Here is a 24,096-nt window from a genome sequence, read left to right on the forward strand (position 1 = left end):
ACACAGGAAGTACACAAACAGAGTTGACATCACTAATTATGCTTGTCGCATAATTCTGATCATTATAAGCCAACAATACACGGGTTTTAAAGAATCACACTTCACCATCTGTGGTTTAATCCGTTTGTGGATTATGCAATGGAATGCAACTCCAAATTGTTTGTGGAAAATGTACCTTGCTGATTTTTTTTTCTCAAATATTTCAAAGAAAATGCCACTTTGGAAGCTGAAATACCAAGACGTAACGCTACGAGACAGGCTGTTGGCTGGAGTTTGGACGCTGGAAAAAACTACTGTTGAATGCAAGTTGTGTTAAAAGAAGTTAGCCTATCAGCAAAGACTAAAACAGCAACTCAATGCTAAACATATAGCAGCAGCACAGATGTCTCCAACACTCAGCGTCCACAGTGAGTTGCTATGTAGCAACATGGATGAACAGAAGTTCCTGAAACACCTGAAGGTGAATGGTCATAATAGCACTTTGCACCAATCTGATTGTTGAATAACCTAAATAACAAATTAAAAACAATAAATATCTTTGTGGTTGAGCTCATACGTCTAGCTATTCAATAATTTAGCAGTAAAAAGTGTTTTTCAATTGAAAATGTCTATTTCGTAAATAGCCAAGCCACGTTATTTATTTATTCTTTATAAACTACAGCAACCCACATCATTAAACTAAATTAAACTAAATTAATGATTAATGAACTAAATTAATGATTAATCATTAAACTAAATGATTAACCACATTTAATCATTTAGTTTATGATTAAATGTGATTAATAAATTACAGACACTGCATTTAACTTGACTGAAATTTTTAATTGAGTCCCATCACTAATTTTTGGCTATTTGAAGGTAACTGTGGTCCCTAAACCTGTCAAATGCTGTCATGCATTTTCTGTTGAGTTTACCACCTTTAACAATATGTCTGCTGTTCTTAGAAAAGAAAAGCATTATTTGCGTATCTCTAATAATGCTGAAAGGAATGCCTACATTGTTAGATTTAAAAAAGGGTTTTCAAACATAACCACCAAATTTTAGTTGCTCAGAAATTGTAAAAAGAAAAATAATGATACGACACAAATTAACAGCTTGCTTTTTGTCCAGCATAGTTCTGAGAGCAGGACCAAGATTTATGTCTACATGAAACAAACAACTACTGTCTTTAACTTGTTGTCGTTCACCTTTCTTTCTTTCCACTGGCACACATGTTTTGGTTTACCTAAAGCAGCGTCCTATCTGAGCTCCGGCGGAGAACAGACTGCGGGCTTTGTCTGTGGCATCATTAATCAAGTGTTCTTTAACAAAAACAGAAAACCAGATGAGAGACAAAAGGAAGAGACGTGGGGGGTTGGCTCTTATTTAGGTAGAGAGAGAGACGGAGAGGGAGAGAAGAAAAAAAAGATGGTAAAAAGCAACAAAAAAGGAGGAGGAAAAGGGGACTAAGTGGGGGGAAGTTTGACCCAAATCCAGACTTTCAATAAATCAAGCTATAACAATAACAAGAAAAGTTTACTTGCAGCTTGACTGATTAATCAGTTGTTGTCATTTTTAATACGGTCGACGCAACAGTTCTCTTTTTATGCCCCACGTCTCTTGAGACAACAGTTGCTGCGCGAGTCATTTTATGTCGAGTGTTTATGTCTTCATGCGGCAAGGTTTTAACTCACGGAGGCCTAAATTGTTCATGGTTTAATGAGCCCAAGGCCCCTCGCTTTCTACTCAAGGTCCCATGCTCTTAACGGAGAGGTGTTCCCCGTATGAAATCGCTGCACGCAGAACTCGGCCTTCATCTCTTTAAATGGATAAAGGAAAAAAAATAAGTTGATTAAAGTTATTTTAACATGTGCTGCTTTACAAATATGCACACAATGCGCCGTGGCCACAGGATGTGCAGCAGGCCTCTGAGACTCTTTGTGAGCTGCCGATCGATGGGCATTGAGTGTGGACAAGGAGGCCTCAGGATCGATAGGGGGCCATTACTGAGATGTGCCTACTGGGACGTGGAAGCTAGGGAGGGAGTGAAGATGCATCTGGGGCCCCTTGATGTAGTCTTCCTTCCCTTAACGGTGTGAAGTTTTACTCAAAATAAGACCATGAGCATACATGCTGAAAGGAGGAAAGGAAATTCAGTGGAAGAAGACTCATGAACAAGTTCTAAGATAAATAAGAAGCATCACCCAACACACACCCACGTCAGCTAATGGTATCCCAGAAGGACTCCGGATTAAGAGTGTTTATCTTTGTTTCTTTTCCCCAACTCCTATTTTTAGTGTCCTCACATCTGGTCCCATCTTATACACCCTTGCCCTCCATCATCCCAGCAGTCTGGGCTTTTTTATTCCCCCACAACCACATCTCACTGGGTAAGCTTTATTCTAACCCGTTCTGCTCTTCTACAGAGTTTAATCTCCCTCTGTCTCTAAATAACCGAGCATGTGTGTGCACGAGGAAAACGACCAAACTGGTACTTCTGCAAACTGACTTGCCTGTGACATAATCCTCTCAACACTTGAAGTTTTTGCGTGTTCTTGAAGTGTGCGCAGCAATTAATAAAAACGATGTCTACACCTTTTTCAGGGTGCGGTTTAGAGCTGGAACACCTTGAGGAAAAGAAGTGACTAAAGGCATGAAAAGTGTCAACCTTGGACACACTTGTTAAAAGTGAATGTACGTGTGGGTGTCTCTTTAAATTTAAGAAAAGAAAAATCTATTTATGTCCTGTGTCATCACGATAAATTTAGGTTCAGTTCGAAAAGAAAAACTGCAGAAATAGAAAATCAAAAGGCATCATTATAAGACATAAACAATCTCTGTAAAATATAGCGCTTTCCAAAACTATTCAGATGTTTGGAAATGAAAGTTTGTCGCATCATGGCGACAAACTTTCATTTGTTTTATTGGGATTTGACATAATATGCCAACAAAGTATCAACATCTGGTAAAAATAAGTGCTCTAGTAAGATGAGACCAACCTACTTGAAATGCCCTAAAACATTTATAATCGCCTACTTTAATAGTTCAAACACCATTTATATCATAATATACATTAATACCAATGGTGAAAACCGCCTTAGCATGTCAACAGAAGCTAACATCTACAGTCTTCATTATCTCATATCTTGGGAATGCAGCAAATCAATGCCAAGGAAAATTAATGGTGCTTCTGGAATGGCTGCTTTGAAAACGCCAGTCAACAGCATCTCAAAAGCCATGTACTTCAGCTTCCCAAGCTGCATGTTCTGTAGAATATTTCAGATATGCTTCATGAAAAAAAATAAAATAAAAAATCTGTGAATAGCTGGTGTATCCATTGTACGGTTGTACCTGCCACCATGTACTAAAATTATGTAATATTTTGCATACATGGCTTCTTGACATTCTAATATTTAACAATGTACGTGTTTGACACTACAGACACAATCTATCTTTACAGTGATATTAATTGTGCCACGTGGTCATTTATACCTTTTTACTTAATCCAGACTCCGGCAGTGTTCCCAAATGTGAACTGAAATTTTTAGATATTAAAACATGTAAAATCTTAGAACCTGGTGATGTACGCATTTAATGAAAAATCTTCAAATTCGAAGTGCACACTTTGATGGTCACAGTGAAAGCATGTTGTACCTACTGCCTTCTTTCTGCTGGTGTGCTCTGAAGCTGGCGTCTGCCTGGCTGTCGGTCCCAACTATGTTCATTAATAACTACAAGTTGCAAAGCAAAGGGCAATGTTGATGAAGCAGGAAAACGGCTCCGTTGGTACGCACACAATTAATTACAACAGCTAACAGAACATGTTTCGATCCCAATAATCAATCTAGACTAGAAAATCAAAGACTATCCAGTCTGACCCAAACGGTGGTTCTGTAACATTCTGATTCAAGGTGGTTGAACTCAAATGCACTTTTCAAAGGCTTCATTGTAAAACATTTTAAAAAAGAAGGAAAACTTTTCCCTCTACTTTGGCATTAAGCACTGCTTTGTATTGAACTATCACATAAAATACACTGAAATTAGTGGCTGTAATTCATAAAATGTGAAAACCTTCAAAGGGGTGTGAATACTTTTTCAAAACAACCGCAGATGAGGGGAAAATCTGCCTCCTTAAAACATTGGACTTCTTAGTCCTTACGTTTGACATCATTACACAGAGGTAATCATATAAAAACTAACAGATGAGGCAGTCAAGCAGGCAACTAAAACCACTGAAGCGTTTAATTCTTCTAGTACGAACTGGAGGAAGAGTTGGACCTCCTCGCCTCCCCCCACTTCTCTCACCAAGCAAAGGAGCAACTAAAACTGGTGCCCTTAAGTGATGTTATGCAGGAGGAGGCCTATTAAAAGTCAGTTAAATGCCTTTACCAGTGATTATGGACCAGCACAGAGGTGCCATGTTGGCTCTCCAACTAAATCCTTCTGCGGCTGATCAAAAAGAAACGCATGCACACGCACATGCACACGCATGGTTTCTTGGCCCAGCTTGCTGTCCCCGTTGGTTTGGACAGCCACAGCGAGCTTCAGCAGCTACTGCCCGGTCGGCCTATTAGCAGCGGGCCCTCTGTTTCAGCAATCTGGGTTCCCTTTGCCTTTGGACAGGGACCAGGTCAGTCAGCACAATACGCCACTGTGTTTGGAGATGGAAAGAAGGAAAAAAGAAAATAGAAAGAAAACAAAAACTGCAGGCATGAGGGCCCTGGAACACAAAGCTGCAGTATAAATAAGACATGGGTGCAGTAATGTATGCTTTGTTTGATGAAATGTGCACGTTTGCGTGTATTTGTGTGTGTGTGTGTGTGCGTGTGCTGCAACTGTGGGGCCCAACATGGCCGAAACAGCTCGACTCTCAGCTTTCTCTCCACTACATCATTACATCATTATTCCTCCAGCTTTTTCTCTACCATCCATTTCAGGACCCCTGGCATTCAGTCTTCCTCCCTGAGCCAGTGTGTGTGCATGAAGTTGTTGGGCTATTCACCAGAACCAACATACACACACACACACACACACACACACACACACACATATCGCTGTGAGTCTAAAAACAATAAGGGCAAAAAGTACCGTATTTTCCAGACTACAAGTCCCATTAGTTGTGAAGAGAAAAAAAAAAACATACGTAAGACGCACTGGAGTATAAGCAGCATTTATTTAGAAATAGTTAAATGTTAGAGAGGCGTCGTCATCGTCCATGTTAATGATATGACCTGGTGACAGGTTGTGTGGGGGCGTATCTCCACTACTCACTAGCCTCAACATGTGTTCTGCCAGTGTCTGAAGGTAGTACTGACAGATAGACATGCTCCGAAAGCCTCTCACAATAAGCAACAAATCAATGAATAGCATGATTATATTATATGTAATATAAATCGTTTTTCAGCCAAACTATTCCACGATATTAAAGGGGAGCGTCTCATTAACGACTGTTGTCCAAATAGAAGTTATCTTATATTCTGGAAAATACGGTAAATACGTTGGATTATGCAACCATGACGACTACAATGTAAACAGGAGACACGAGACTGCTGTGAGGAGAACCAGCAGCACCTGTCCTGTCCTTGAAAATCTATTTCTCCCAGCTTGTGGGTTCTGAGCTGAGCAGGCTTAGCTTCACTCAGTATGTATGGTAACTCGGAGGAGAACCACACAGCTGAAGCCTGCCAGCCCACCACAGGGAATTTGTTTATGTTTCCTTGCTGCCAAGTTCCTGTCAGGAGGCGCCCCAAAGAGGAACTGCAGACTGCTCAGTACAGCGAGCTACGCCCTCTCGCCTAGTATGACTGGGGTGTTTTTTTCATCAGAGTACAGTATTGGGTAGAGCTGTGCAGCAACACTCAGATCCAGGGAGGTCCTCCTCGTCAATTACAGCTGTCCAAACATCTCACCATCTATTGTTCCAACAAGTTTCATAAAACAAGCTCCAGCAGAAAGCTTAATTCACAAGCCTTAAAAGATTTACAACAATGCTCTGAAAAACACACGAAAGGGCGCGAAGAGGTTTCATTAAAACAACATTTTACGAGGGGCTCTTTGTTATGCGGTTGATTATAGGTGCTGTAAAATCTGAGTACCACCACATTAAAAACACAACACTGGTATGACTCTTGTGAACTGACTGGTGCAGTTGTTGGAGGCGGGGGTGATGGTGGGAAGGGGAGCTAAATTAAAGAGTAATGTGTTCTGACTCCCAGCACGCACACACACACACACACACACACACACACACACACACACACACACACACACACACACACATTTCCTCAGATCATAACAGCCTTATGTTGCGTTGGGTTCAGATAATCGATAAATGCTTCACACCATTTCTTCCATCCACTGCTCATGAGCAGCCTTTTTAATCTATGAGGGGCCATTAAGTGCATTATCTCTCTCAAGTGCTGAGGACGCCGACAAATTTGTTACTTTGCAAAATGGAAAGAGCCACTCAGAGTTATGTCTGGGCAATGAGCCATCATTTGTCTTCATATCATATATGTGTGATGACCAGTCCGCGATTATGTGGTGTGTGTGTGTGGGTGTCAGTAGATGGAGAGATGTGGGAGTGAATAAGTGGAGAAAGAAAGGGTCAGACAAGGCCACCCTAAAGGACGTGAAACCAGGGCCATGAGACAAAGGAAGAGATCCCACTCTACTCACTATTTCCACAAGGAATACAGCAGAGATGAGCTGGTATGAATGATACCATCCTCACCATTTAATTCATGTTCAGGAGTAACAATAAACCAGCGTGTGGGTAGAACCAGAGGATTTTCAGCCTCATCTACCTTGATCAATTGCCAGCTGGTCTGAAGCTCAAACATCTGATCTTTGGCCAGTTAGAGGACGCTGTTACAGAGTAAAGACTCAAAGTTAAGTGTTTTAAGTATCACTCAGGTGTTTTTGATATTTCACATAACAGGATGGCTTTATACTGGACCGCATTAATAACCAATCTCAAGTCATCTTAAGTTTATTGTTATACCTTGTGGACATTTCTACCAGATTGACAGTGTAAAGGTAATAACACAAGCAGACCGCCTTTTTATGGAATGACTGTTAACTCTGCTAATAGCTAATATTTAATGGCACAATCAGTTTAAAATGTCACTACTGGAATTGTTTTGTCTGTTTTACAGTGATTGCTATCCTACCTCTGCTCCCAAGTGAATCATAAATGACTACTAATTGCAGATCATTTGAATATCCTATAATACAGATCTTAAAGGGGCAGTATTATACGTTTTCAAGTCATACAGTCTCATTTTATAGCATAATCAAGTAGCTATGTTAACTGCAGTTGTTATAAAAATTCTGTATTATTTCTGAAAAGAAATTTGATTTCAACTGCAGCTCCAAGGAGGAGCTTCGTCATAAGAGGCGGAGCTAGGTCCCAGTAGGTGTTTTGCGCAGCAGAATGGTTGTCACGGGAGACTAAAAGGATGTCCATGTCCAAGTGTCCACTGTAAACATAACGGGTACCTCTTCATTAGTTTCTATGCCTCAACATAAATGTTATGACCAGCTGACCAAGAGTGTACAGCAGCAGGTAGGGGTGGGGCTGAGCTGCTTTTCTCTCCACTTATTAAAGCTGGAGAAAACCCCAGTCTCTCATGTACTTTCAGGTGTATCTGAAAGGAATTTAAAGCACAGAAATGGTTTGACAACATTTCTAGCATTTAAAACCACAACTTTCTATAACCTTGATAGGCGTTTTTAAAAGCAGATTAAACAGCTAAATTTCTACCTAAGAATCAGCCCTAGAAAACGTCTGCAATACTGCTGAGCATAAGGAAGGAAACCATTAAATAGTAGCCTGCTATTGAAATATCTTACAATACATGAGCTCAGTTGGGCAAAACACCCCCAGGTTCAATAGCGGTCTACTCAACCATGTCTCTACATTTTCAAGTTTAGTCTGAAAGTAAGTGAAAGGTGGAAAAACCAGTATGTAACATGAGTCTATTAGATTACATATAACTACAATGAAATGCAGACATAGAATCATCACTCGGTGAAAGTGCTTGCAGGAAAAAGAAAATAAAGAAGTTTCAACAGTATTCCTTTTGCTTCTAGCTTCGACTGCGATGTTTAGCGTAATTACACAGGAACAGCTGAGCTGAAGCAACACACTTCAACCGCCGTCACATTTTTATGCGAGTAGGGGAGCTGGAAAAGAAACATTTGCACTGAAAAACAACAGTGGAGAACTATTCTAGACTGAGGGGAAAGGCAGCCGGCTCAGCAGTCATCGCCGACCTACCGCACAGAGTGTGAATCATTAAATGCATGTGTTCCACTTCAGCTGCTGGGGCTGCTTCCAACCCACTTATGAGACTGGGATCTAAATTACGATGGGAGGAGAGGGTTAAATGCTATTTTACATGGAGCAGAAAACCCCAAAACCTGCTCAGTCAGAGAGTGAAAGCGAGATGGAAAACATTCCTCCCACCCCCCGTTTGTCAAAACAAAGCAGTAATGAGTAAATGAGGCTGCTAATAGAATGATTATATAATTTCCAAGAAGTGCAACGGTTCCTATTGGATATAATGAGGTGAAAAAGATCAAGAGGAAAGACAACAAATGGGAAAACAAAGCTAAATCATCATCATCACTGAATCGCATCATGTTTTTCTTGCTTCTTATTACTTGCTTCCTGGTTTACCAAGGCTAACACAACAAAGGAAAACGTTCAAACATATAAAGCTCCCTGCAAACTTACTCCATCCCCTTAAGCTGTCTCACTTTTTGCACTGCACCAATCACAAACATCAGGACGCTGTTTTTAGCTTAGATTTTATGTGATAAATCAAAGCAACCTATTGTTTACTAAGTAGGGCTGGTCAATAGGGCTGAGAAACGTATCACGATACAAGCATTTTATATCAGTCAGCTTCAACAAGTATTTATTAGCTTTTAGTTTTAAATATCTGAAATAATGCCAAACTGGTGGCATTATCTTTCCTCTTTTATCCAGTTTTCCTACTATGACGTTGTATTTTTATTTTTAAGCAGTTATATAGCAGTTAGTTAGTTATATAAGTGAAACCTTAAACTGCTGATAAGCAAGTTAGTCATCAGGTTGTTGCTAGGTAACGAAAGAATGAGTTGGCTGACGCCACTGACCTAGCCTAGCCGGCCGTGAGAGGTAGAGCGGCTGAGGCCTGTTGGAATATACAAAAGACTTGCAACTGTGGCAGACGTTCATCTTCAAGCAAGGAAGATGAAATATAGGCCACAAGTACTATTGACTGGCTCAAATCAAAGTGTACTCAGTATGGCCCAGTCAAAGTCCAGACCTAAAATTAATTGAGAATCTGTGGCAAAGCTTAAAATGTAATCCTAACAGAGGTTTTCCAGTTGATTTGACTGAGCTTAAGCTGATTTTCCAAGGAGGAATGGGCAAAAATGTCAGAGAGATGTCTAAACCTGGTAGGGACATAATCCAAAATATCTGAAACCCATCTATACCAAGTGTCATGCCAAAAAGAAAAAAAAGAAAAAGAAAGAAAATAATTGAAAAAACTGTCTCCTTTTCCTTCCAATTCACTCTGATGTACTACTTTATGTGAATCACACAAAACTCTCATAAACTACGCTGACGTTTGCGGTTGCAAACTGCCAAAGTCTGAAAACATTCCGGGGGTATGAATACTTTTGCAAACCACTGTTTATTTGGAAGATGAGAAGAGACTTTAACAAGAAACTTTGAGCTGTAAGCTTGAAAAATAAATAAATAAATAAAAAACAGCCAGCTTTTAGTCAGCCATTTGCCAAACTGGATGCCAACAAGGGAACATCCGCCAAACCACTTGACATTCCCACTTACGACACATGAACATCTTCTGTGGGTGTGATGTGGGCATCTGATGAAGCGGCTCTTTTCTAGAGGGAGTCTGTAATGGCTGGCATATACATGCAGGTACACATACCGACTCATTTGCTAATGCTTCCAGTCTGGTATGAGGGCAGGTATTCGTCTGGCGGAAGACATGCCAGAAAGTGACACTAAAAACCCCTCAACCTAGAGACTTACAGACAAAAAAAAAAGAAAAAGAAAAAGGAAAAACTGGACTGCTGCTTTGACTAGCTGAGGGAAGCTGAAAGAATGAGATCAAACTGAATCACAAATTCTTTGACTGCCTTAAGCTCTTATAACTAATATTAGGAAGATGGATCAGTCCCAAAAATCTGTCTTCACAGAGAAATAGCTCATGTTCTACAAACGAGTTTGTAATGACAAACAGCTGTTTTTTTGGACTGCCAGCTCCGCTTCAGATACAACAGACCCAGAATTAAGGCACGATGTTACCCATTCAGCATGCTCGCACAAGGTTCCTGCAAGATCGCATGAAAGTGACTCCACAGGTCTGACATCAAGCCAGATCCGCACAAGCTCTGACTTTTTCTTGAAGCCCGCAAGAAGCAGAAGGCATGACATGGGACAAACCGAGGCGACAGACTCCATCGTGAGCTTATAAGTTTATAAGTTCATCCTTGTGACCACAATTCAAATGTGGCATGCGACACAGGACGGAGCAAAGCCCAGAGACGCAAGTGTTGAAAGTCCAATTACACCGAGCCAAAAACAACAACAAATTCCCACTTACCCCAAAAACGTCAGTCTCCACGTCCTTCGCCAAAGAAACGTCCCTTTGAATTGATAGCAACTCCTACGCTCTGCAGAGAGAGAGACAGGGAGAGACAGAGAGAAAGATATTTGAAACCGAGAGCTTTTGTGGGCCTTATCCACGTGCTGCAGACTCAGAGACTCCCAAGCCTCCCTGGCACAGACCTGCCTTGCAACATGAAAACTCTTACACTCTTTTTCCCCTCTCGTACTTTCTGTAATCTCCCCACCCTTTTTCCGATAGATTGCACTCTCTCCTCTGCTACATTTGTGCCTCAGACATCATGTGAAAAGTGGAGTAAAGAAGTGCTTTTGTGGTGTGTAAATTACCTAGGGCCTAGGCAGGCACAGTGGTGCTTATGGCCACAACTCAATTACAGCAATGTGAATCAGGTGGCGGCCTAGAAATCCCCTTAGCCTGATGCGCAAATAGGGACAGAGGCGCCTTCATTGTCAGGACAGAGAAAAATCTGAAGTGGCGTGTCATCTCTTCACAGAAGAGGAGTCGGGGGCCGACGCTGCACAGATGAATGGCTATCGCAGACAATGATTCAGCAACACTAGTTTGGAGGGTGAGAATAACACCATTTTGTTCATGGAGGTTGCCAGATGATAATAAATGTTCAGAATCTAATTTCAGATCTAATCTGGAAAAAAAAAAGTCATATGGCACTTCTGAAAAATCTGGTAAATGGCAACTTTGTGGAAGTAGAAAACTTGGGAAAACATTTCTTGAAATGTCTCAAGATAAATCAAGCGGATAAAAGTTACCACAAGTTCAAAGCAGCCATGATGGCTGTCTTTGATTCAACAACAATGCCAAACTACTTAATCGTGACCAATCACATTTAGAAATAAAGTTCTCCTTAACACACTCTGGGTATACAATCCCTTGAGGTCCAAAAGAATGTAAGAACAGAATGGGGTCTTCCAAGGTGTCCTTAAAAACAAATAAATCCAAATGTTACAGTGATGGGGAAATAAAAAATATGGATTTAAAACAATTCCTCTTGGCTACAGCCAGGAGGAAGAAGACCCTGTCCCAAAAAAATAAGACTCCTCCAGGCAGAGGTTGCGCCATTTTACAAGCACCAAATGAATTTCACACTAGTCTGTTATCACTGGCTCCTGAGGATAAACTGCTGAAGCATATAGTGCACTCTCTTTTAAAAGTATTCACACCCCTTTAAGATTTTCATATTTTGTGATGTAGCAATCAAAAACTTTAATGTAGCTCTGAGGTATTCAATTTGATAAACCAAGAAAAAGTAATAAACAAGGAAAGGCGGACATTTATTTTCAACTTTCTTACTCCAACACCCTCAAGTAAGGCCAGGAACACAGCAGACAGCTCAGACAGAAGTTTAAAGCAGGGTTAGGTTCTTGAACAATTAAGATTTGAAAATCTAACTTCTCTCTGATCAATCAATCAAGAAAAGGAAGGAATAAACCTACCAAGAGATTACAGTCTACCTAAACTTGATATACTGACCATACTGTGACACTGATCACAGAATGTACTCTTACAGTTACTTACGGTTATGTCAGGTTAGAAAGCAATATAGACTTTTTCCCATGCAAAGTACTGCGCAAAAAATTTAAACCGTTCATCCCCTTGGAGAGATCATTCCTATTCAGTATCACAGGGAAGGGAAGGGAAGCTGGTCAAAGTTGATGTGAAGATGGATGGAGCTACAAATAAGACAATCCTAGAAGGATACTGAAAAGACTAGATACTGCAGTGGAAGCTCACATTACAGCAGCACAATCCTAAACATACAATCAGTGCTATAATGGAATGGTTTAGATCAAACCATATTAATGGCCCAGTCAAAGTTCAGACTGAAATTCAATACGAATCTGTGGCAAAAATAATGTCCATTAAAACCAACTGATATTTAGCTATTTTTAAAAGAACAATGAGCTTTTAGAGATAATAAGTACCTGCAGCTGTAACTGCAGCAAAAGGTGGCTGAACAAAGTATTTACCCATGAATGCACACCATACCTATTACATTTTTTTTTTAAACTCTGTTGCCTTCCATATCATGACAAAATTCCAGTAAAACAAAGATGTTTGAGCATGATAAACTGTAGCTTTTCTGTAGCCGAAGCGGTTTTATTTTAATGACAATTCAAAAGTAATCTCATCTTACATAACCTTATCCCAGCTCTTCCACATCTACAGCATAAACACCTGGTGTACAAAGCATCCCTATGGTGTAGAAGTTGACAGGGTTTGTGCTAGTATGCCTCGAAGCCTTGAAACAAATACCACCTTGCATTGTGAGGCATCCTTTCTATTTACAATCAAGGTAAGGAAGAAAGTGTCCAGCAATAAACCTTAAACATTCTGTATCCAAAACAACCACAGCCTCGCCTAGAGCCAGCATTACTGAGGTAGTCAGAAGCTTGGCATGAGCCCTACATGTGAAAACTCAAAGTCAAACTAATATCACACACAACATTTAGTTGCAGGCTGAATGTCTGTTTTATGATCTTGTTAATGAAATACTGTTTATTGGTGCAGCTGAAAACACTTTAATGTGCAACATTCATGGTGTGTGTGCGCGAGCATGTGTGTGTATGTGCTAGTTTCTATTCCATCCCAACAATAACCCAGTCAGTTGATTTGCGCAGAGGCCTTGGCACGTCCTGTTTCATTACACACCCTCACTTCCTGTTTGTAATTCTGAATGGTGTTTAGAACCAAACGTTTTCTTCTCTTTTTACTAGGCCACAAAAACAAGAGTAGCTACATTTCTAGAAAGCAGAGGAGTCCAGAAGAAAGAAGGACAGAGTGGATGAATACCCATGTGTGTTTGCGTGCATTTCTGATGATGCATGTCCAAGCCCTACAGCTACACTGATGAAAGCAGACAGGAATAGCCTCGGGTAATCACGTCTTTATTCTTGCTGAAGGGCGAAAGCTACTCAGTGCAGAAATTCACCTTTAACATACACTGTTGGAGCTCTGCCAGATTCTCAGATGCAATCTAAATCGGCTGCAGAGAACAAGAACTTGTTCGATCAAGAACTCCCTCTCTCTGAGAGAAGACTTTAAAAGATGGTCTTCAAAGCACGGGGCTACGACCACACCTGGGTTTTATGACGAGCAAACCAACTCTCCAAGTTAAATCCCTCACCAGCCTTGGAATCTGGACTCAAAGTGGAATCATTCTTAAGCCTCGTATCGACTGATAAAAAGCAGCAATCTTCAACTGTGTGCCTAACTTTGGGATTGGCAGCCCTGCGGCGACAGTCATGAGCTCACATTTAAACAGACACAATGTGTTGTTTTAACTTGCTTGGTTTCATAAAATTCCTTCAGCCACATGCACGCACATGCACGCACACGCACGCACGCAAGCGAGCGTTCGGCGGAGATAAACCCTTTTTCCTCAGACACTCACTCGCGGCGGTGGAAAGCCCCTTCAGTGACACAGAGATCACATAACCTCCCCTGACACCGGAGGACAGAACTCCCATTGGAAAGATGCAGATTCACACATGCTGAGTGCCGGCCAAGGCTCCAGACTGCCATTGTCCTCAACAGTCATCGAACAAAAACAACAAGGAGGGTCACGAGAGGCCCCCAGTGGAATGGCAAACAACCAGAAAGTGAGACAGGGAGTCAGACAGACAGAATGCTCGCAACAACAATAAAAAAAATGAGAAGAGACTGCTTCCATATGGAGTTTTATGGAGTCAAAAATTATCAGGGGAAAGGTGAATTTGACTTATTTTCAATTACTCAGGAAGAATCTGACACTCTGAATGTGTCATCCCAAAAAACTTTGCCAGGAAAAACACATATGGATAAAAATAATCTAAATGATCACACCCTGGGGTGTAAAACAGTTTGGTATCAGGATAGCTGTTATAAATGCATTCAATTAGTTTCCAGATTTTTTTTCTCTCTCTGTGGAATTACAGCAGCTTATTTTCAGCGCTTCCAGGATAAAGCAAAGCAAGACGAAGTTCTAAACATCTTAAGAGGCTTAGATTGTAGAGATGTTAATCATTCATTAGTGCCAAGTGACCCTTATTATAAAACCATCTTTGTTGTCATTATTCCTGTGACATAAAATTCTAGCTTGTTAATTCAAACTCGGGGTGTTGACAATAGACGGCCTACAGAGGTCCTAAAAGCTGCGTCCTGTCTCGCAGTTGGCCTTTCAAATGCAAATGAAGGGAACTGTTTTGGGTTTACGGGCCTGGTAGGAAATGATTTAGGGCGACACCGGCGCTCTGAGCCTTTATGTTGGGGTTGGCCAAGGGGGCTCATACATCAACCCTGACCATTAATCAATTAGCGTCTCCTAGCCACCTGTCGGACACACTGGCCCACAAAACATTCCTGCCCTTGGGCTGTTGCTAGACGATGAGCAGCCCTTCCAAGCCCTCCACATGCCCCGCCCCCTTGCCTTTGTGCCATCACCCTGATGAATTGCATAATCGCGCCAAAACACCAAGCTGAACATCAAGGGTTCTTTTCAAAGAGAAGCATATCTGATGCAAAGAAGGTGATTTTATTGTTGTTGTAAATGTGCATCTGTGCTTCTCCGTCACAAACAGAACGGAGCAGGCAGAGCAGAATTGATGTCCGTCTTGAGGGGGAATCAATAAGCTGACAGCTATTCAAAAGTGCTGAATGCACACCGACACTCTGTCCTCCTTTGTTTTAAATGCACCTGCCTCTAGGCCTGTATCGATAGGCGTTTGATATTGATGACGCGTCACCGCAGCCAAATACTCCTGAGATTGAAAACTCCAACCTGTCGGGGTCTCTGTGACCCCGACAGGTTTCAAGCAGCAAAATCGCTGGTTGTTTTTGCTGCTTGAAATTCCTGACTGACTGACTAAAGTAATAGAAAAAAGTCAAAAAAGTGAGCAGGTTCTGCTTTTGGTACATTTTCATGACTTTGTTTAAAATTCAGACGGCCTGATGTCATTGAAGCACTTGAGACATTGTCCTTGGGCGTTCTTCTCCAAAATCGTCAAAATCATTGGGCTTAAGTGACGCAAACTCCAACCTGCAGGTGGCTGCATTTTATACTCCTACTACATGGCTACCTCAGCCTTACCTGATGTCAAGTTATTGCCTATGATCGATATGGCAAGTAACAAAAATTCATTTACAATATTTCTAAATTAGCACCAAAAATCTCTGATTGTGATTTGGGGAGAAAAAAAAAATCACAAAAACAACCGAGAAATCCTGGAGGGATTGATCAATCTGAAAAGATGACCAATATTTCATTTTAAGGAGCACTTAATGAATGCAGAGACAACAATTTATTACTATTGTTTAATGAGTTTTATTAATGCATTCTGGTACCGGCCCTTGAGAACATTTATGATCTTGACATTGCACAAAATGAAAACGAGTTTGACACCCTAAACTAAATGAGACAAAAAAGCAGACATGCAGACATGTCTGCATGTCAAATTTGTTTATGAAATTTGAACAAACATCTTTTAGCAAACTGCAGAGAAACTGTACTTTATGCATCCCCCAGCAAGATCCTGAATTTAAATTACCTTTAAACCTGAGCTCTGACCTATTGTTTCTAAAAACTATTGTCTCATTGGTTCTGAAACTCGTGTTGAGTGCATGTAAAATGTCTATGTTTTATCCAATAAAACCCCTTCACTGCTTCGAGACAATCTCTTCCTGGCAGCCATGCTTCCCTGACAATAAAAAACCTTTCACCGCCCTCCCATATAACCTCCCAAAAACCCTTCATATTTTTCACACTTTTTAGGCTGGGTTATTTGGAACTAATTCCCAAAAGCAGCCAAAGAGATAAGTGGCACTAAAATTAGAGGCTAATCCTCCAACCGTCAGCGCGCGGACATGGAGAAAGTAGATTTGTCAAGCCCTGATTTAGCAGTATTCTTTCATTATAGAAGTAGCTCTCTTCACGCAGCTTAGCTGGGAGAAATGTCTCAATCAGTCTCATGCGGACCACTTTAAGCGGAAAGTAAGGGGCCTATCTGCGAACCCAGAGTACCTGGTATCCTGCTGGTCCTATTATAGTGCCGCTACCTGAGCTGCACTTTTCAACTCTTGAGGGTTACCCTCTTGAAAATGACATTCACCACCCTCTTCTAAAGGCTCCGAGCACAACAGCGGTTTCTCAGGGGGATTGTACAGAAATGTGGGCCACTGTGCTGGGTGTGTAAAGTGTGTAACACCGGACTGGGCACTACAGAGTGGAGTGTTTTCTTTTCTTTTCTCTATTTTTTTTTCCCTCCCCCTTTTTCCCTGTTAAATCCAGCCAACTCTGGCAGGGACCTGGCTGGTTACCAACATCATCAGGTGGATTTTCAACAGAACAAAAGCTCCTCTTTGATTCCTTACAATGCCAGAGGGAAACAAAATGAGAAGTAACTCTTTAAAGCAGATATGGTATGTGTGTGTGTATGTGTGTAGAAGAATCTGTCCTCAATACTTCAGCTACATTTGTGTCTTGCAGAAGATTATTTTTCCTGATAATCTCGCATTTTCTTTTGTGTACTTATCCCCACAGTGGGGTTATTAAAGTTGATCATGTGAGGTTAAACCTAAGCTGAATACAAAGGAAGTGGAACATGCTGGTTTGAGCTCACTGTATCCAATTGTAATTGTGTTTTTGAAGCCAGAGAATAAATCCCAGATATTTTTGGAACGATAACGCAGCTTGGATAGGAATGAGGAGCAGCAGAGTTGCGTTGCATGGCGTCGTCTGGTGGTCAGAGCAAAGGCTATCCACAGGGTATGGAGTCAGAGGAGGAGGGTGACGGGGCAAAAGCTTGACCTCACGGGGTCAAGAGGTGATCAGGAACATTTATCATACCTATACAAGCTGATGAATGAGAAAGGCAGCCCCTCTCCTCGGATATTTAGCCGTATTTTCTCGTTGGACTCCAAAGAAGCCGACAGATGCGCCGCTTTTACGGCAGAGAGACGAGTTCTGGAATCCCTAAGTGGAAAAACATGCCATGCTGGCACACAGTAGCAGTGGTGAAACATTACATCATACTGACGATTTAATGAGCGCAACCTGGAGCAAATTAGAGCTTTAAATACCTGCCAAAGCCAATATAAAACACTGTTTCTCATCCTCAAATATAAGTTTCAATTGATCGGAAGACGAGTAGATGAAAGGGAGGTAGCGAACAGTGATGTCCAAACCCTGTTGAAAAGCACACAAAGCAGAAAAAGACCAGTTTCCAAGGGGACTTTCCGAGAGTAGCTTTCCCTGAAGAAGAAGCAGCAGCAGCACAGCGGCTTGGTATTGTTTTGGCTCTGTGGAGAAGAAGAATACAGTCCGAGTGGGATCCTGGGCCGGAGGCCAGCCGAGATGAAAATATGCTGCTGTGAAAAAAAATCCTTACGAAATCCTCACGCAGCAATCATCTATCAATTGGGGATGACAGATAATTTACAAACACAGGCCCTTTGTTAGGCATTTCATAACTTGTGCATGGGCTGATTATCGACAATAGCAGATGAAAAGATGCAACAGATTACTCGTTATGGCATCTCATGTTAATCCTACACCTCCAACACACAAAGAACAAGTCAAGTTTTGAGTTTCGGAGAAACAGCTCAGTGTCTATCAGTTAGAGAGGTGGAGTGTTTACATGGCCACAATGAAAGGATTCTAGGCATTTTACCAGGATGTGCCAAAGCCATAGAAATGATCAGCTTTGTTAAACACAGACAAGTGTTCTGTCGCAGCCTCAGAGGGGGATCCCACAGTACAAGATGCTTGGGGATGCTGAAAAACCTTCTAGAGAATGTAAACAAGACAATGGAGAAACTGGGAGCTGGAGTCCACAAAAAACAAGCCCCGCAGTATGATGCCAACTTTGCTCTAGAAAACTGTTATAACAGGGGAAGGAAACAAAAATACACACAAAGAGCAGATTACTAGTTAGGATTGCTCAGAGAAACTTTTTTTCAGCTATACTGGCCCTCAACAGAGACAGACTATCCAGAAACTAAAAACAGTTGTAACTGTGTTTCTTAAGACGGAGAATAAATCCCAGATATTTTTGGAATGATAACACAGTTTGGATGCGAACGAGGAGCAACAGAGTTGAGTCGCCTGGTGTCTTGTGGTGGTCAGAGCAAATAGCATCCACAAGGTGGTACTGAAATGTTGACTTCACTTTTTCCAATCAGTGAAGTCAACATAACTATGTGCTTTAAAAAAAGAAAAGAAAAAAAGCCACTCTTCAGTGTGGAAGTCATTACTGATGGAAGAAGACTCAACAGTAGCCTTCTTTGATCAATGACTGCTTTACCATTTACCATAAAATTGCGCAAATTGGAAAAAAAAACACATTTAAAAGAACACACAAAAAAACCTTATGTCTTTCAATGGAAAGGTCAATTTCCATTGAGCTTTCCATTGAAAAAGTGTATTTCACTAAACTAATAGAAACACTTTTTTTGCATCACAAGAGTCAAGTGACAAACAACCGGATGTTACTGCTGGCGGAAAAAATGAAGAGGACGACAGGAAGTGGCAGGAGGATGATGACGTAGCATGTTTTTAAAAAACTTATAGTGTAAATAAACTCAATGTGTGATTTTAATTGCTTTTCTTATTCAACGGAAACACGGCAAGTGTGACATTGTGTTTTTTCCAACATTTTTTTTTTAAACTCTCACATGCTGTTTTTATTTTAATTATGTAAAGCACTTTGAAATGCCTTGCTGCTGAAATGTGCTATACAAATAAAATTTGATTGAAATTTGATTGATTAGTAGAATGTCGTCTTAAACACATATGTAATGGAACTGCAGCTGGTAAAATATTTGAAGATGAAGTTACAGGAATCACAGAAGCTAGAGGAAGCTATATGAACAGAAAACCATGGAGGGATGTCAGCTGCTGAACGAGAAAACCTGTATGCACTGAATGATCAAAGGTCTTCCTCTGGGATGCGCCTCATGGGTGGGTAGAGTACCCCTAAGTCATACTCAAGTAAGAGTAGCACTACTTCAATATATTTTAACTCAAGTAAAAGTTAAAGTCAAGAAAAGACTCAAGAAATTATGTAGCAAAAAGGCTGCTTTAGTACGGAGTAACTGCTGATGTCACCAGATGGAAAAACATGCAATTTCATAAGCCTTAGGAAGTAAAGTCAGTTGAACAGGTGAAGAGCCCTGAGTCTTCGATAACTTGTAAACAAAGAGAGGTAGCTTAGTGATTTGTCTACGTATAAACAAACTCACCAAGTTTATTAAACTTAACACTAACTTGTCTAGATACATCAAGCATATTTCGATCCATTTCCCGTCCTTGTTGCTGAGAAAACGCACAAAAAAAATTATTCAGGATATTGTAATTGTAGTCTCTAAAACTAATTACTGCCCTCATAAAATATGTTGAACTGATCCCATTCCACGCTAGCTGAAACTTGTTTTTATTTTGTTAAAACATGAAAAGATGCACACATGCTATCAACCAACAGGAACCAATATATCAAGCAGCCAAACGCTGCGTTTTTTAGCTTTTGCACCCGGAACAGGATTTCCTGAAGCAAATAGTTGAGTTTAGCTCAAAATAACACAATAGGTGTGAAAAATGGCAAAGCTCCAAAACCTCTGAATAAAAGCAGGGGTTTTTCACAATTTTTCTTCCACCATCGTTAACCACATCCACTTAGAAGACACTTTGCTGTTTTGCCTATTAGTCATAGCGACTGACCAACAAGTGAAATCACTCTCTGTGTCTGAAACTGTGGTTCTCTCTAGTAAAACAAACTATAATTTAAATGCCTGAAAGCCCTGTGTTCAAAATCATTGCTCTGTAAGGAGCAAAGCTGAACAGGAAGCAGCCTTTCATTCCTGTTGAGGAAAACAGAGGATAGTTAGGGAAATATCTGAATTCATTTTAGCCTCGGCAAACATTTCTGGAGATGAAACAATGTAATCTTTGAACCATCTCAGACTTTGAGTTCTTGAGTGACAGAGAGGTGAAAAAAACTGTTTGTTGACTTAAGAAGCTTGTGTAGACTTCAGGAATTTATACTGTCAACTAAAAATTCAACACAAGGAACTGAAATGTGCTTGGGTGTCTGCAATTCTTTATAAATCATTCTTGAATGGCTTTTTAATCTTTTAAAACATCAACAAGCACTTCCTTATATTGAGAATTATTTATTTTATACAACATATTGCGCAAGAGAAACTAATCACTGAAATTTTTTTTTATGATTTCAGGCATTTATTCTAAAATATACAAGTCTATTCTTATTCCTGCTATATGAATTTCCTATTTTCTTTGACAAGTCGTGTTAAAAAGCTAAATAATTCCCAGTGACTTGGAGACAGACTTGCGATGCACAAGTCTTCACATGTTGAAGAAAATATAAAACATATATTTAGGCTGATATACAGAAGATAGACCGAAACTCAATTCTGCGACAAAGACTTTTGACTTTATTCTAATTTTTAAAACCTGAAACTGAAGGAAAGGAACTCAAGTCTGATGGAGAAACTTGTTTTTCAGAAGTTCAAATCAGACGCTGTCTGTAATGACCTGCTGTATTTTGAGAAGTGGAAATTGACATGGCTAAATCACTGAAACCAAATTTTGACAACAGGGCAATTCTACATGTTTTGCCCAGTATTTTGTTACATCAATCCGATTAAAGTTTTTCTACCCAGTTTTATAGCCAGTAAAATGAAAGACTGCAAAGTATCCTGTTAATATGCCAGAAACGACAGCAAGTGTGTTTTAAATAGCGCAAACAGATGACCCTGAATGCAAAGGTATCGGCTAGTGTTTGAACTGGCAGATCAGACAGGAGAGGGCAGCCTGACTGCGACTGCTGTGTATGAATGAAAGAGATTGACACGAAGCAGTCGGGTGCAGAGATGCGTTGTGGAACACAGTCAACACAATTCACACATGCAGAGCAAGGAAACAACTCGCTTGGGGCTTCTACCTTCATTTAGATGAAAATGGACCTCCTCGAGAGGAAATAAAGCCATTTTTAACCCCCGCCTCTCACTGTGAGTTGGTCTTCAATAACATGCCCAGTCAATGGACTGTGGGTCTATTCAACTGGGCCCACAGCACAGCCATAAATAATGCAGTGCGGCTCACATGAAACCCTAATCACCATTGTGCTGTCACCCAACAGAGAAGATCGCTTGTTTAATTTACTGCGCCGCATCTGTCTCAGTTCTGCCCAATTTAGTTTCAACGTTTCAGCGGGCACGTACTTCAGGTATTTATCAATATGCTCTTCAGCCAATACAGCGTTCATGTTTCCAAGTCTCTGTGTGTGTGTGTGTGTGTGTGTGTGTGTGCGTGTGCGAGCGCATGCATGTGTGTGTACACACAGTTGCTTGTCGTGCAATAATGCATCTGTGTGCATAGATGAACAAACGAGAAAGCTGCAGCTCGTGAAACAACATTGGTTGGCTTAGAATAAGCCATCAACATTCAATAACCGCAGCTCGTTATTGGCCACATACGACCAACTTCATTACATTACGATTCCATTAGCATGCAGACATTTGCATATCCCAGCTACCTCCTTCCAGAGGCTGTTGATCATACATGGCAGCCATATGCTGCCTGGTGCACCATATAACAGAATTATTACTGCGACAATAAGAGCCAAGAAAAATGGAAATCACGTTGACTCAAAATAAAGTATGACCGCTGTCGCATGATGCGCCGTTACTGATGCTGTCGCAGTAGGCTGCGATCTCTAACCAGCAATATTCTGCTTGAGTTCCTACTTCCGACATACTTCTTCACGTGTGCTCCACATACAGTTTATACATGTATTAAAGAGCTTTCATATGAGCCAGACTCAAAACATTAAATAATGCACAACTCCAAGCATTCCTTGCTCCCATTTTAGGCATTTCTGGCTCTGCTGCCACTTTTCCTGCAGCAAAGAGAGAAAATGCAGTCATCCAACAAACCGGCCTGGTTCAGGCCGACAGTGATTTGGTGAGATGGCTCTTCATTTGGGCGGCCTGCAGTGAGAAGGCAGCCCATGGACAGAATATTCAGCAGGGACTCATAAGCTGCATTTGACGGGCGCAAGCAAGGGCAGTGGAGTCGTATGAGGATGATGATGCTGTGAGCTCAGCCACTAGCAGTGAGCTCATTGTTGCCGGTGCTGCAAAGAGCAAGAGTGACACTGGATTTGTTTCATTACTTTTATCTCTGTGATGGGATGTTCTCATCACAGAGATGAATCAGGATCACATTCAAGCAGCTAGTAAAGCTCAACTCCAAAAGAGTTCACACCCATCATCCAACTGACTCTGACCTGCTTCTACATCCTTCCTAAGGAGAAGAACACCCACAACCTGAGGGTGAGTGTTTATTGTGTCGTTTTATCATTTATCAAGATAAATTTCTTATGATAAAAATTTTGATTTATCATTGTTACAATAGATTTTAATTAATGATGTTTAAACTTTAAACGGTAGGGGTTAATTCTTGCTTCAGAGAAGAATCTTATGGAACACTGGAAGAGACTATTGTTGTGTTCAAGTTGTGCTAAAAGGAACTAGCCTATCAGTGAAGCTACTCAAGAGTAAAATAGCATAACAATGTTAGACATGTAGCAACGCTAATATCAGCGTCCACAGTTCGTTCCATGAATGATCAGGTTCCTAGATTTGTATAATAGCACTTTGCACCATGGTTGATGGTTGAATAACCTAAAAGCCAGTTTAAAAAACAAACATATTTCTTGCTGAGCTCTTCATATCTATTTATTCAATAATTTAGAAGCAAAGGGTATTTGAATTGAAAATCTTAATTTTGTTGATTAATATGCAATTAATTGCATGCACTGCAATTAATTTAATTTAAAAAAATAATCAAGTAGTAATATTTCCACTTCTACTCTGTGTTTGTCTATTGCAGTGGTTCCCAAAAATTTTCTTCTGGGCCCCCCAGTGAATTACAATAAAATCTGCCCCAAAAAAGAAAAAGAAAAAAATCAACTGGGCACACACATCGTTCAACCAGACATAAACTTATACACATATTTTGTTTTCAAACTCCACTGAAATTTATTTCTCACTTCAGGTTGCAACAAAACACAGTACAAACCATCTTTACAGTAAAACACTTTTATGTACCGGTAACTGTTTTTTTTTTGTTTGTTTTTTTCATTCATCCATACCACTTCCCGTGCCCCCGAACCACTGGTCTATTGCATAGAATCCCAACAAAATGCAAGTTTCCAATTGCAAAAACTGGAAACTTGTTTTTGCAAGTTTCCAGTTCAAGGGACTTTTTTCATGTCCCTTGAAAAAAGTTCAAGGGACATGAATACTTTTTGAAGCCACTGTACATTAGACCAACCATGAGGAACAAAAATAAAAGTCCTTGCTTTTTTTTTTTTTTTTTTTTTTTTTTTTTTTTTTTAATGGGTGCGGAAAGGGGGGGTTAAAAACCCAAAACCCTCCAAGGTTTCCCCCCCAG

At 40.6% G+C, this 24,096-nt stretch overlaps 1 protein-coding gene across 3 annotated transcripts in view; it reads right to left on the reverse strand.

Moving 5' to 3' along the window:
• The window catches only part of raraa (retinoic acid receptor, alpha a), a 203,034-nt gene that overhangs the window by 167,359 nt on the left and 11,579 nt on the right, over positions 1–24,096 (reverse strand). The window contains exons 1-3 of one of the 3 annotated variants that reach the window (XM_015050711.1): positions 17,703–17,755; positions 17,470–17,617; positions 10,608–10,677 (exon numbers count right to left, since the gene is read on the reverse strand). The exons of 1 other annotated variant lie outside the window; for it this stretch is intronic. The gene's annotated coding sequence lies outside the window, so the exon portion shown is untranslated. Of the gene's footprint in view, positions 1–10,607; positions 10,678–17,469; positions 17,618–17,702; positions 17,756–24,096 lie in introns of those variants that run through there. One more of the 3 variants, XM_015050710.1, reaches the window with a different exon arrangement.

This window comes from Poecilia latipinna, unplaced genomic scaffold, assembly GCF_001443285.1.
Source record: "Poecilia latipinna isolate Pla-1442-1.1 unplaced genomic scaffold, P_latipinna-1.0 Scaffold1007, whole genome shotgun sequence".
NCBI classification, from domain to species: Eukaryota; Metazoa; Chordata; class Actinopteri; order Cyprinodontiformes; family Poeciliidae; genus Poecilia; species Poecilia latipinna.